Genomic DNA, 13930 nt, shown 5'->3' with positions numbered 1-13930 from the left:
TCACGCAAAAAATACAATGGAGTGTTAGGTAACAATCCAATTATATAAATACGCTCATATAGCCGTGTGCCTTTGTTCCCTCCATTGCTTGACAACAGGTGTTTATTTATGTCTAAAAGAGACAGACTAAGTACCCGATTTGAAAATAAGTACAGGGGTCAGTATGTTTTACTAAAACCCATTCAAGACTGTTTCCCAGAATGGCTGCAGTCCAATGACTGAAACAAGTAAAGAAATAGATACACACTTACACACTTACACAGGCGGCGAACTGGCAGAAACGTTAGCACGCCGGGCGAAATGTTTAGCGGTATTTCGTCTGCCGCTACGTTCTGAGTTCAAATTCCGCCGAGGTCGACTTTGCCTTTCATCCTTTCGGGGTCGATCAAATAAGTACCAGTTACGCACTGGGGTCGGTATAATCGACTTAATCCGTTTGTCTGTCCTTGTTTGTCCCCTCTGTGTGTAGCCCCTTGTGGGTAGTAAAGAAATAACACACTTACACACGCATATATGCAGAAACATGATGAGGAGTCGTTAATCATTGCAATGCAATTGTAATTAATAACAATGATGATGATTACTATTATGGAGGCAGCAAAATTGGTCTCATGGATTAGAAGAAAATTTTCTGCCCACGTCAAATTAATTGAGAAATTTTGGATGGGGTAGAGAAAAGAAGACATAACATTTCAAAGAATTAGACAATAATTTCTGGCCAGCATTAAATGAAGCAATAACGAAGGTACAATTAGACAGGGAAAGTTAATTCAGAATGACATTTTAAAGATTGCACATTCTGACTTGAGATACAGAGAAGCTGGATGTCACTGGGTTTCTTTTTGCCATTTATTGATGTGTGTGTGAGAGAGTAAGAAAGAGAAAGGTGGAGAGAGAGAGAGAGAGAGAGAGAGAGAGAGAGAGAGAGAGAGAGAGAGAGAGAGAGCGAGAGATAGAGATAGAGAGAGAGCGAGAGAGAGAGGCAGATAGAAAGAAAGGGACAGATAGAGAGGGAGTAGACAGAGAGGAGGTGGAGGGACAAAGATAGAAAGAGGGGTGGAAAGAGACATAGAGAGAGAGGGAGGGGAAGAAAGAGAAAGAAATAGTGAGAGAGGTGTAGAGAGAGGGAGAGAGAAAGAGGTAGGTAAAAAGGGACAGAAAGAGGGAGGGAGAGAGAGAGAGGAGTAGGTAGAGAAACAAAGACAGAAAGAGGGGTGGAGAGAGCGACATAGTGAGGTGAGGGTAGAGCAAAAGAGAAACAAACAGAGGGAGAGAAGTAGCAAAAAAGAGAAAAAAGGTGTAGAGAAAGATAGGCAGATGGAAAGGGAGAGAAAAAGAGGCAGTGAGAAACATAGAAAGGGACATATAAATAGAGAGTGAGAGAGAGGGTAGAGAGTGAGAGGTAGAAAGAGATAGAGAGACAGATAAATGGATGGAGAGAGAGAGGGAGAGAGAGATTTCGCTGACAGGAAGTTTAATAAGTGTTAAGTAAATAAAGCAGAATAGTAGAATAGCAGAATTGTGAATGGTGTGTTTGTTATTGACGATGTATTTATATCATCAATAATTTCAACATCAATGTAGACGGCAGCTATTTCTGAAAGGATGCAGGAACAAACAGTTGCTGCCTCTTCTCAGGATGAAAACAAACCCTTTTCTTTTAAGAGTTTAAAGAGTAGTTATCAAGCTTGGATCGAGATTACTTACACTTCCAATATCTAATTTTGCACACACACACACACACACACACACAAATATACACATGCACACACACACACACAAATGTGCACTCATACACTCGCAAATACATACTTGCATACACAGACAAATACACATGCTTACACATACATACATACACATAAATATACACATGAACACACACAAATACTCACACACACAATGTACATTCATACACTCGCAAATACACACTTGCATATACATACAAATACACATGCTTACATACACACACATACATACACACACACACAAATATACACATGAACACACACAATGTGCATTCATACACTCACAAATACACACTTGCATACACAGACAAATACACATGCTTACACATACATACATACACACACAAATACACACATGAACACACACACACACACACACAAAGAAACATGCACTCTCACAAACACAAAAAGCACGGGTGTGCGCATGTGTACAAACACACACACAAACAAACCACAAACCAACACAACACTGGTGCACATTTACGAAGTATTTGGTAGATTTGTGAACCTTTTGATAAGAATGTTTAGCTTTCAACAGATCAAATCATGTAGAATAAAATAAAGATAATACAATCATTGTTTTAAGTTATTTATTACACTTTGTCTACCACCTTCTTCCCCCCATCTCTTCTCTCCTCTCTCTCTTCCTCCCCCCCCCCCAGACATACGCTTCACTAGTCATCATTCTTCAAGCAACTTCATTTCTTCCCATGATTTTCACTTCACTTCTCTGAATGAACATTTTCTCAAATTGCCAAATCTCATCTCAAAAGTTTCTGCAACAAAAGTTTCCATTCCTACCATGTTCTTCCACCCTGACAACTACATACCCTCCACCGCCCCCTCCTCTTTTCTGGTTTTGGTTCATTATTCTTTCTTCCATGTGGTGTCTCAATGCAATGGCGGTAACCCGCCGAGTTGAGACAAGACACTCAGAAATGAAAATTGATATGGAATGGAAAACATTATTATTATTATTATTGAGAGAGAGGGGACCCTTATATTTTGTGCTTGAATAAACAGCAGAATTATTCCATTACATTGGCCAAATGTATCACAGAGTTTAGAGATAGAAATAAAAAACCATCTAATCACAAATCCTTCAGTTAAGCATAAACAAGAAATTAGATTTCCTGATGCAATCAGATCTATTAAGAAGAGTGTTTATGTATGCAAGAGAGATTGTGTTAGGTGTGAATACCCCAATGATCTTATTTTTAGCTTGAAGATACAATGAGATGTAGAGCCACAGGTGTACTTGATGGGTAGCTCTGCCTGATCAGACATACAGAATCCATAAAGGCCAGCTAAATAACTAAATATATGTACCTCATAGATTTATTGCTCCAGTATGTCTAAGTTCTTCACTTAGCAGAGGACCCAATTGTGTACAGTGGCAGGCAGTGGTTAGTCAAGCACTAGGATAGTGTTGCAGTCTAGTAACTTACTGTTTTCATAGTTGAAGTCTATTTCTGTCTGCTTGTTATGTAATTTAGTTGCAAGTCTGTTCTGATCCAACACACCGATGATGATGCCAGCTTCTGTCTTGAATTCTATTATCCAAAGCATCCTTTCTATTCTCTGTGGTTGTGTGGTCAGAAATTTGCTTCTTAACCACATGGTTCTGGGTTCAGTCCCACTGCATGGCACCTTGGGTAAATGTCTTCTACTACAGCCCTGGACCAATCAAAGCCTTGTGAATGAATTTCGTAGATGGAAACAAAAGAAGCCTCTTGTATGTATATATGTCTTTGTATCTGTCCTTGTCATCCCAGCCACACCCAATACTGCTTGACAACTGGTGTTGGTGTGTTTACATCCCCATAACTTAGCAGTTTGACAAAAGACACTGACAGAATAAGTACTGGGATCAATTCATTTGATCAAAACTTCCTCGAGGTGGTGCTCTAGCATGGCCATAGTCAAATGACTTAAACAAGATAAAAACTGATAGGAATGTTATTAAAGGGAGATTTGGCTGCTATTTTTAGCAAGCCTAGCAGCCATGTAGCGGCTCCTTTATTAGTTTGTTTTTCTGCTTTTAGATTCTGGTGCTGGCCGCAGTAAAAGTGGGGGAGATAGACTTGGTCAGAGGACAACAGTTGCTATTCTTCTGCAGTTACACCATCAGAGTCTGGGGCTAATGTGGCTATTTTTGTTGGAGCAGAATGTGAGAATTACTGTTCTTAGAATGCTGTTGTTGTTGCTTAGCCCATGGTAGACTATGATCAAACAGACCTATGATCAAAGGTGTTGCAGGTATGAAAACCTTTGCTTTTGGTATATCTAGGACTATATTGTCCAATGTGTCCTTCTTTCTTTAAAGATGGCAATGTGTGATATAATAGAAATTGGTACTATTTCTAGCAGCAGAGAGTTGAGAAAACAGATGGGCTAATGTGTGTGTGTGTGTGTGTGTGTGTGTGTGTGCGCTTTGTATAGAATGTAGAGATGTGTGTCAGTGAGGTAGATAAGTGCATAGGTCAGGTGGGAAGGCATGTGCAACTAAGGTGAAGTGATGTGAGTACTCTCCTGGATAAGTAACAATACTGGAAGATAAGGGTTTTAGTATAATACACTTATCAGAGAGGAGGGATAAATGGTCAGACAATATAGAATAGCTGCAGGGAATGGTAAATAATACTGTTTATTGTTATTGGTTGATAATAAGAGATACCATAATCTCTAAAAGTGTCCCACAAATAGGATTAGCAACTAAGGACAGTTGTACAAGACTCGAGTAAAAACCATTTTCAAAGATGACAGTAATACCGGAATTGTAGCAGGTGGTTTTTGCCAGAAGTATCGAGTTGGAATGTAGTAGCAGAAATAGAACATTTGACATATTCTTGAGATTCTGTAATACAATATAATTTCAATATATGAAGCACAGATCTTTAAGAAAGACAATAAATCTTCTGAGCCCAACTGTCTTCAAGAAAGAACATATCTTATGATGTAGTCGGAGGAGCAACAAGCCTGGAAAAGACAGGATGGTCATGGATGGAATACCTTTCATTATGCTGGTTCATTCAATCAAGGCTGGACCAGAGTTAAACAGCAACAACATCAACAAACACAGATATGTGAAGTTGCAATAAAATTACAAGACATTAGAAAACAATTTGGTAAAACTTGATGGTAAATCCAGCAATGGAAGACAAAAGAAAGGCAGCGGCAGTAATGCTGTCACTGCTATCTTCATCATCCCTGGACATTACTGTCTCAAGTCCCAGAGGGACTGGTTACCTAGTTTCTCTGGTGCATAAGTGTCCAAGATCACAACATTCTTCCTGAACAGGACGTCAGTGCATCGCAGGTTTACTCCTCGTTTACAGCTGAATGGACTGATGCAATGTGAAATGAAGCATTTTGCTAAAGAACACAACACACTGCTTGCTCCGGGAATCAAACTACAATCTTGCGGTTATGAGTGCAACATCCTAACCACTAAGCCATGCACTTTCACAAACAAGTGACAAAGGTCATGAAATCAGTAAAAGTGGCAGAACGATTAGGGAACGTTGTTAAAATGATGAAAGCATTAGGGTGGACTGGTGTATCGTCAGTCATATAGTTAATCAATCAAATTGTGCAAGAATGTGTTAACGGTGATAAGAGTCTTAAAGGCGGCAGCAGCAGTAGCAGTGCCATTCTCAGCTAATATAAAAGAATGAGTAAATTAGCAGAAAGAAAAATTAGAGAGAGAAGTTAAAGGGCCAAATAATATGTTTGGTGGGTGGAGGGTCTTAGCTTTGCTGGCAGAAGTTAAGAGTTGACATGGATACAATGAAGTTAGGGTTTATTCCAGGACATAAAACTGAAGATAACATATTCCAAATGAAATAACTGAATGAAAAGGGTTTGACAGAAAACAAAAGGAAGATTCTGGCTTGAATTGAAACAAGGACATGAAGAGAATGGTTTGTAATGACTGGGTAATGTAATGTGCTGCATGGTGGCTATGAATAGACGATATGGAAACAATATGGCAAATTATGATTAAAACCTCTTTAACCTACATCAGCATAGAATGCAATGTTGAATAATAATTTATAGTGAGTGTGTATATGAAGAGAGAGAGAGAGGGAGGGAGAAAAAGTGTGTGTGTGTGTGTGTGTGTGTGTGTGTGTGTGTGTGTGTGTGTGTGTGTGTGTGTGTGTGTGTGTGTGTGTGTGTGTGTGTGTGTGTGTGTGTGTGTGTGTGTGTGTGTGTGTGTGTGTGTGTGTGTGTGTGTGTGTGTGTGTGTGTGTGTGTGTGTGTGTGTGTGTGTGTGTGTGTGTGTGTGTGTGTGTGTGTGTGTGTGTGTGTGTGTGTGTGTGTGTGTGTGTGTGTGTGTGTGTGTGTGTGTGTGTGTGTGTGTGCGTGCGCGCGCGCGCGCGCGCGCGCGCGCGCGCGCGCGCGCGCGTGTGTGTGTGTGTGTGTGTGTGTGTGTGTGTGTGTGTGTGTGTGTGTGTGTGTGTGTGTGTGTGTGTGTGTGTGTGTGTGTGTGTGTGTGTGTGTGTGTGTGTGTGTGTGTGTGTGTGTGTGTGTGTGTGTGTGTGCATTTCTGGTGTGAATATAACAATTTTCAGAAAGTTATTTGAGGCGGCTTTTTTTTTTTTTTAAAGAAGTATTTGAAAGCCTTATAAAATACAGATACAATAAACAAAGAAGGAGTTATTTAGAATTCTTATTTGGCAATGGTTGTAATGAAAGTAAATAAGCAGGCTGACAGCTGATTAATAACTCATGCCATTCTAAATGGTTATTATGCAGGGATATTTCAGAACGTATTTTTTGAGTGAAATGGTAAAGTAGTTTACATTAAAATACAAAATTATAACACTAAGCAAGATTTGATTTCAATGAATAAAAGAGCTTACGGCAGGTAAGCTTTATTACAAATTCAGCAGTTGAAGTTTTTACAAAGAAATATTATTGGTTTCGAATTTTGGCACAAGGCCAGCAATTTTAGGGGAGTGGGTAAGTCTATTGCATTGACTCCAGTGCTCAAGTGGTACTTATTTCATCGACCCTGAAAGGACAAAAGGCAAAGTTGACCTTGGCGGAATCTGAACTTGCAGCATAAAGATGGACACAATGCTGCTAAGCATCTTGCCTGGCTTGCTAACAGTTCTGCCAGCTCACCATCATCATTATCATCATCGTTTAACGTCCGCTTTCCGTGCTGGCATGGGTTGGACGGTTTGACTGAGGACTGGTGAGCCAGAGGCTGCACCAGACTCAATCTGATCTGGCAGAGTTTCTGCAGCTGGATGCCCTTCCGGATTTTTTTAAAACGGGGGCCACATTTTTCATTAATGTTTTACGTAGTGTTTTTGGTACCGAAAGACTTTCAAACTTCGTATACTTATCTATTTTGTGTTATAGAACAGAAAAATATTTTTGTATTCGAATTTATTTCATGTAAAAAATTGTCTTATTTCGATAATTTCAACCAATCACTGACGTCCATTCAGCCGATATACATTAAGTGCCGACTACATAAACAAACGATTCTTCGTTTTATTTGCTTTTTTCATTTTAAATTTGCTTTAACCCTAACCCTAAGGTTAGGGTTAGGGTTAGGGTTAGAGTTAGGGTTAATTGTTTCAGAATCGTTTGTTTATGTAGTCGGCACTTAATGTATATCGGCAGAATGGACGTCAGTGATTGGTTGAAATTACAGAAATACGACAACTTTAACATGGAATAATTTATGGATTTCTTTTTTTTTAAAGAAGACTAAGAGAAAAAGATGTTTTATATGACACATTCTACCAGTGTTCCAAGTTTCAAAGTGTTTCGTTAATGAAAAATGTGGCCCCCGTTTTAAAAAAGATCTGCCCTTCCTAACGCCAACCACTCTGAGAGTGTAGTGGGTGCTTTTATGTGCCACCAGCATGAGGGCCAGTCAGGCGGTTCTGGCAACGACCATGCTCAAAAGGTGTTTTTTATGTGTTACCTGCACAGGCGCCAGTCTGGCGGCACTGGCAACGAGCACTAATGATAAAATATCATTGAGAGCAAAAATATAAAAATAAATGAAAAAGTATGAAAAAGAAATACAAGCAGCTGAGATGGGGGTTCCTCCAGAGGATCTCTAGAGTAATGTTACCCAACAGGGTGCATAGCTCAGAGATAAGGGAGTCTGTCCAGGTTGGGCTGCTGCTTCTCTGCAGTGAGAAGTTACACCTCTGGCACTACAGACATGTGGTTAGAATATTGCAGGAAAGAATTGCAAAACAGATTCTTTAAGCCGAGCCAAACTGGCAGGAAACAAGGGTAGACCAAAAATATCTGTAACCTCAGTTGGTCTTGCTTGGGAATCCAGCAGGAAAATGTTACAATGGTTGCTTCTGATGGAACCCTTTGGTGGAGTTGCCAGAGGATCCTAACCTCATGACACTTGCAACAATAAAGGGCAGAAATATGGATGGGCAGAAACATGGATGGATAAAAGAAAGATAAAATAATAATAGTTTTTTTTTCTTTTACTCTGTACTATAAATAATTTATTGAAACAACAGGCTAGCAAAAATGGTACTCCAGTATGACCTCACACCTGATGTCTAAAGCAAACTAACAAAAACAAAACAAAAACAAAGAACCAATGAAATATAAGTTATTGGCATTACTGATAACGCCAGAAGACTAACCATTAACTGACACTACATTTATACAACAAGAACTCTCGTAAATACAATTATTAATCTCAGTAACACTAAAACAGCTATGTTAATGCTTATAGAGAAGTATAAACATTTCACTTACTCTCTTATAATAATAATAATAATAATAATAATAGTATAATAATAATAATAATAATAATAATAATAATAATAATAATGAAACATGAGAATAACAAAGTGATGGAAACAAGTCCAAAAAAATAGTCTCATTGTAGTTGGCAGCACATAACAAGTATGGCAAAATAGAGAAAAATACTAACAGCTCCATTGTAGATGTAATCAATTATAACTCATTGTTTAATGCACTTAGCATATTGTTTAGGAACATTGGAATAATATAGCAGCAACAACACATTATAGATTGAAACGTAGAGACTGCATGAAGCCTACGGAACATAACTGTAACGACCAATATAGAGCAGGACAATTACAGAACCAATAACAAGTTTTTAGAGCATTATCAAGTTTAATACAAAACAGAATGAGTTCTAGAATTTGCATAAGAAACTGCAGGAGATAAGCCATTTTCTAATCTAATTAACCATACCTGGTGAAGATCTGCACCGAGCAAGGTCAGTTAATTACTCTCCGCTCCTCATCTACCATCTGTATCCTCTCCTATACTCAACTTCTTGTACTTTGAGGGTTTGCTCTGGCACCCCATCACTGCAAACTTTATCTTCTTCCCATTTGGATGTGCTTTTAACGTTCCACTGGCACGAGTGCCAATCGGGCTGTACTGTCATCAGCCACAGTGATTTGGATTTTGATTTCACTTGCCTCAATAGGTCTTCGTAAGCAAAGTTTATTGTCCAATGAATGAGGGGTATTCATAAGTGGGCTGGTTACACCCACTGGTATAGGCCTTGGCTTGTTGGGTCTTCTCAAGCACAGCATATCTCCAAAGGTCTCAGTCATTAGTCATTGCCTTGGTAAGGCCCAATGTTCGAAGGTCATGCTTCACCACCCCATCTCAGGTTTTCCTGGGTCTGCCTGTTCCACAGGTTCCCTCAACTGCTAGGGTGTGACACTTTTTCACATAGCTGTCCTCATTTATTCGCAACACATGACCATACCAATACAGTCATCTCTCTTGCACACCACATCTGATGCTTCTTAAATCCAACTTTTCTCTCAGGGTGCTTACACTCTGTCGTGTATGCACACTGACATTACACACCCAGCGGAGCATATTGGCTTCATTCCTTGCAAGCTTACGCATGTCCTCAACAGTCACAGCCCATGTTTCACTTCCATGTAGCATGGCTGTTCGTATATATATATATATATATATATATATATCATCATCATCATCATCATTTAACGTCCGCTTTCCATGCTAGTATGGGTTGGACGATTTGACTGGGGACTGGTGAACCAGATGACTACACCAGACTCCAATCTGATCTGGCAAAGTTTCTACAGCTGGATGCCCTTCCTAATGCCAACCACTCCAAGAGTGTAGTGGGTGCTTTTTACGTGCCCCTGGCACGAGGGCCAGTCTGGTGGTACTGGCAACTATATATAATAGGTTTCTTTCAGATTCTGTCTACTGAATCCATTCACAAAGCTTTGGCTGGTCTAGTTGTTATACTAGAAGACACTTGCTCAAGGTGCCACACAAAGGGACTGAACCGGAAACCATGTGGTTGAGAAGCAAACTTCTTAACCACACAGTTATGCCTACACCTTGCCACATCGCTACCTTACAATAATACATTTAAAATCTCTAACACAAAAGATTTCATGTCCAAGTGTGTGCATATATGTTATAGTGAAGATATAAACAAAAATAATAATGAAAATATTTAAGTTTGCTCTACTAATAATGTATATAAATGATAATGAAAGGTTTATTAATTTTAATGTCAGTGAGAAAGTAAAGACAGTATATATTGTCTATCTTTTCTCATTGTTTTATATACAACTAAGAAAAATGTATAAGTTTAGAATGACATTTGTTTACGCAAAAGTATGAATATACGAATAAACATTTTTATATCCATTTGCAATAGGCATTAATGAAATATAAATAATAAAGTTACACATATATATTAATTAGACAGATATGTTTACATAAAATAATGATAAATTAATATCTTTAGGGTGATCTGTTACAATACATACAGCAAGTCTGCATGTATTTAAAACATGCTTTTTAAGGTTACAAAAAGAGCCTCAAGTGCTACAGATTGTTTATATATCAAAGTGAACATCCAATGAAATGAAAGAATTAAGAAGGCAGACATGTAATATCAGTAAATTATAAAGTGGATTAATTAAATTGATTCAATAATTTAATTAAACTTAAATTCAAAATTAAATTTTTAGAGATTGCTGTCTCTAAGACATTCTCAATGGCTCAGTCCACTTAGCTGCAAACAAGCAACATATGCAGTTACTGCTGTAAGTATTGAGAGCATTGTTAAATTGACGAGTATTCTATTGTCTATTAGCAAAGGGTTTGATAACTTCTATGAGTCTGGAGACAAGAGGAATTGACTCTCTCACTCATAAATCCAAGAATACCATCATAGAAGAGCCATGATTTCTGTCAGATAAACATTAAGATTGAAAGAATTCAGTTCTTTCAGATTTGTTTTTCTATGTTAGTGTGGGTTGTATGAATCAATGTTATAAACCACTATTGCTTTATGTCCCCTGTAAATCCCACTGTCACTTTTGCAATCAACCCATTTCAGACCACCATTGGTTCTAGGAAACAAACTTTCTGTTTAAAAGTGATCTAAATTTAATCCTTCCTCCAAGCTTTCATGTTAATTCATGTCCCAAACATCAGCTTACCAATGACAAACTCTTCATTATTTTCAAATTTAATTGAAACAAAAACCCATCAAAACCTGTCAAACCAAGTGAAATCAGAGTCGTGGCCGATGCTGGTGTCACATAACTGGCACCCATGCTGGTGGCACGTAAAAAGCACCTTTTGAGCGTTGGGCCTCACGCATGTAAAGTGACTGAGTTCCTTTCTAGTGTTGGGCCTCATGGAGGCAATAACCAAGACCTTTGGCATTATGTCGTGCTTGAGAAGAAGACCCATCAAGCTGAGAAGAATCACAATTGTGGCAGATACCAGTGTCACATAAATGGCACCTGCGCTGGTGGCATGTAAAAGCACTTATTACATTCTCAGAATGGTTGGCATTAGGAAGGGCATCCAATAATAAAAACCATGTCAAATCAGACTTGAGTCTGGTGCAGCCTTCCAGCTTACCAGCCCTGGTCAAACCATTTAGCCCGTGGACAACAGACGTTTGATGATGGTGATGATGAAAGACAGAGTATTGGAAAGGTCATTGTGCCAATAATAATTACAAACACACACACACACTGGTATGTATGTGTTTATTATTATTAAAGCAATAACCCTCTCAAGACACAACAACAAGATTTGCTTCAACAAATGAATTCACATAAAAAATCTCACAAACCAAATTCAAAAACGAAGAAAGACTGTATTTATTTCCACAGAAATATGGTAACAAATTGGTTTAGATCTAACTTCAATACTTCACGTGTATTCCTAAGCCATGTCTATATTTTCTAAGTATCATGGCTTAAATAGGTTTGCAATATATTATCTTTGTATACATATAATCTTACTACGTCAAAGGAGAAAGAGTGGGACCATCAATTATTCTGTAGGAGTTCCATGACTGATGGGAAAGGAATGAAGAATAACCCACACCTCAATGGTTATTCTCAGACCAGAGACTGGGTCTGAATGCTGGCAACCAAACAGACGCCACAAAAGGCATCAAGTAATGAACTGGGGTTGTGTTAAACCAGGCAGAACATTAAGTGGACCATTCAAAAACTGGTACAACCCAAAATACTAGAGTGGACCCCAGGTTCCACAAGAGTATGGAAACACATGTCAATGATGTCAAACAGTGGGTTTGAACTTGGAACTACATAACAGTAATGCAATGATTTTAACCACACAGACACGCCTGGCCCCATCTCTGATTTGTCATCCCAACACTTCCAGTCAAGCTTTGAAGTCCATTTACTTTCACTTTCAAAGTTTAGAATGCATTAACAATAAAAATAAAAAAACAAAGAACAAAACGACTACAGTCAATTTTTTTTTTCTGTAATAATTATAGTTTTATCTGTTGTGTTGGCTGTCACATATTTCACTTTGATAAAATATCACGTAATGTTTTCTAAATAAAGAGAATCACCCACACACGATATTTATATCTAGCTGTCTGTCTATCTGTTCAATCTATTTTTGTGTTTGTATATCTATCTATCAATCTATCTGCCTGTCTGTCTGTCTATATATTTGTTTTTCTTTTTCTCTGCCTGTCTATCTTCTATATCTCTGTCTGTATATCTATTAATCTCTCTTCATCTGACTGTCTATACATCTGTCTGTCTGTCTGTCTGTCTGTCTGTCTATATATCAATTATCGTTCTACATAACTAGAGAAGGAAAGCCCACCACCCTTGAACTGTATAAAAGACCCCACCAGACTAGCAAGACTGATATTCAGTTTGAAACTCTAGAAATAAAAGCAAGAATTGAAACAATTCCAGAGGAAAGCTGATTTGAAGAAGAATGGTTGGACAATGTTTAGCGCAAACCCTGAATGAGAATACAGGATGAGGCACTGTGAAGATGAGAACATGAGAAGCACTAGTTGCTCAGAATAGGTGTAGATGGAGGTAGTATGCTGCTTGCTAGTTTAAGAGAGGATAAGGTATTTGAGATAGAAAACAGAGAGAAAAAACAGAAAACGATGTGAGGAAAGTAGCTGTAGTGTGTGTGTGATAGCTAATAAGTTGAATCAGCTCTCTGATATCAGTTGCATTGATCAGAGTGGCCCTGAAGGAAGAACCTAGTCTTTATATAGCTTTAGCAGTGTTAGGTGTTGTTGTTGCTGTTGTTATGAAAGATCATCAAAGATTATGATGTGTAGGATTTGCAGCAAAAGCATTTGTGGTATAGTATTGACTATGAAGATTTTAACAGAGGGAGGGTGTGTGTGTGTGTGTGTGTGTGTGTGTGTGTGTGTGTGAGTGAGAACGAGTGGGTGAGTGAGGGAGGAAGGGAGCAAGTGAATGTGTGAGTGAATGTGTGCGGAAGAATGAGTGTGAGAGAGAGAGTGAGTGAGTGTTGTGTGACTGAGTGAGTGTAAGTGAAAGAGTGTGTGACTATGTAAGAAAAAAGAGTGAGAGCGCAAGTGAGTGAGGGAGGGAAGGAGCGAGTGAATATGTGTGTGAGTAAGAGTACGCATGCATGCTCATGTGTTGCACACATGTAGTATTGTAATGTCACTTCTTTAACCTGAATAGTGTGTGTGTGTGTGTGTGTGTGTGTGTGTGTGTTTTGGTGCTGATGAAGTTAATTAGGCTGTCATGTCCCCATTGGAGGTTATTTTTACAAACAAGTTCAGTGAAGGCAATGGATGGATGTGATTAAGAAGCTTGCTCTGCAACCACATGGTTTTAAGCTCAGTACCACTACACAGCACCTTGGGT

The 13930-nt window shown here is 38.6% G+C and overlaps 1 protein-coding gene and 1 long non-coding RNA gene across 51 annotated transcripts in view; one reads left to right on the top strand and one right to left on the bottom strand.

Moving 5' to 3' along the window:
• Positions 1–13930, bottom strand: part of LOC106872181 (membrane-associated guanylate kinase, WW and PDZ domain-containing protein 1) — a 668717-nt gene that overhangs the window by 333498 nt on the left and 321289 nt on the right. The window lies entirely within an intron of this gene.
• The window catches only part of LOC128247552 (uncharacterized), a 10856-nt gene continuing 10566 nt past the window's right edge, over positions 13641–13930 (top strand). Inside the window, exon 1 of the long non-coding RNA XR_008263865.2 lies at positions 13641–13928. This is a non-coding gene — a long non-coding RNA (uncharacterized LOC128247552). The remainder of the gene's footprint in view (positions 13929–13930) is intronic.

This window comes from Octopus bimaculoides, chromosome 4 (genome assembly GCF_046866305.1).
Source record: "Octopus bimaculoides isolate indiv1 chromosome 4, ASM4686630v1, whole genome shotgun sequence".
NCBI classification, from domain to species: Eukaryota; Metazoa; Mollusca; class Cephalopoda; order Octopoda; family Octopodidae; genus Octopus; species Octopus bimaculoides.
Note: the sequence above shows the minus strand (reverse complement) of the source record. Positions and strands in the feature narration are given on the sequence as shown.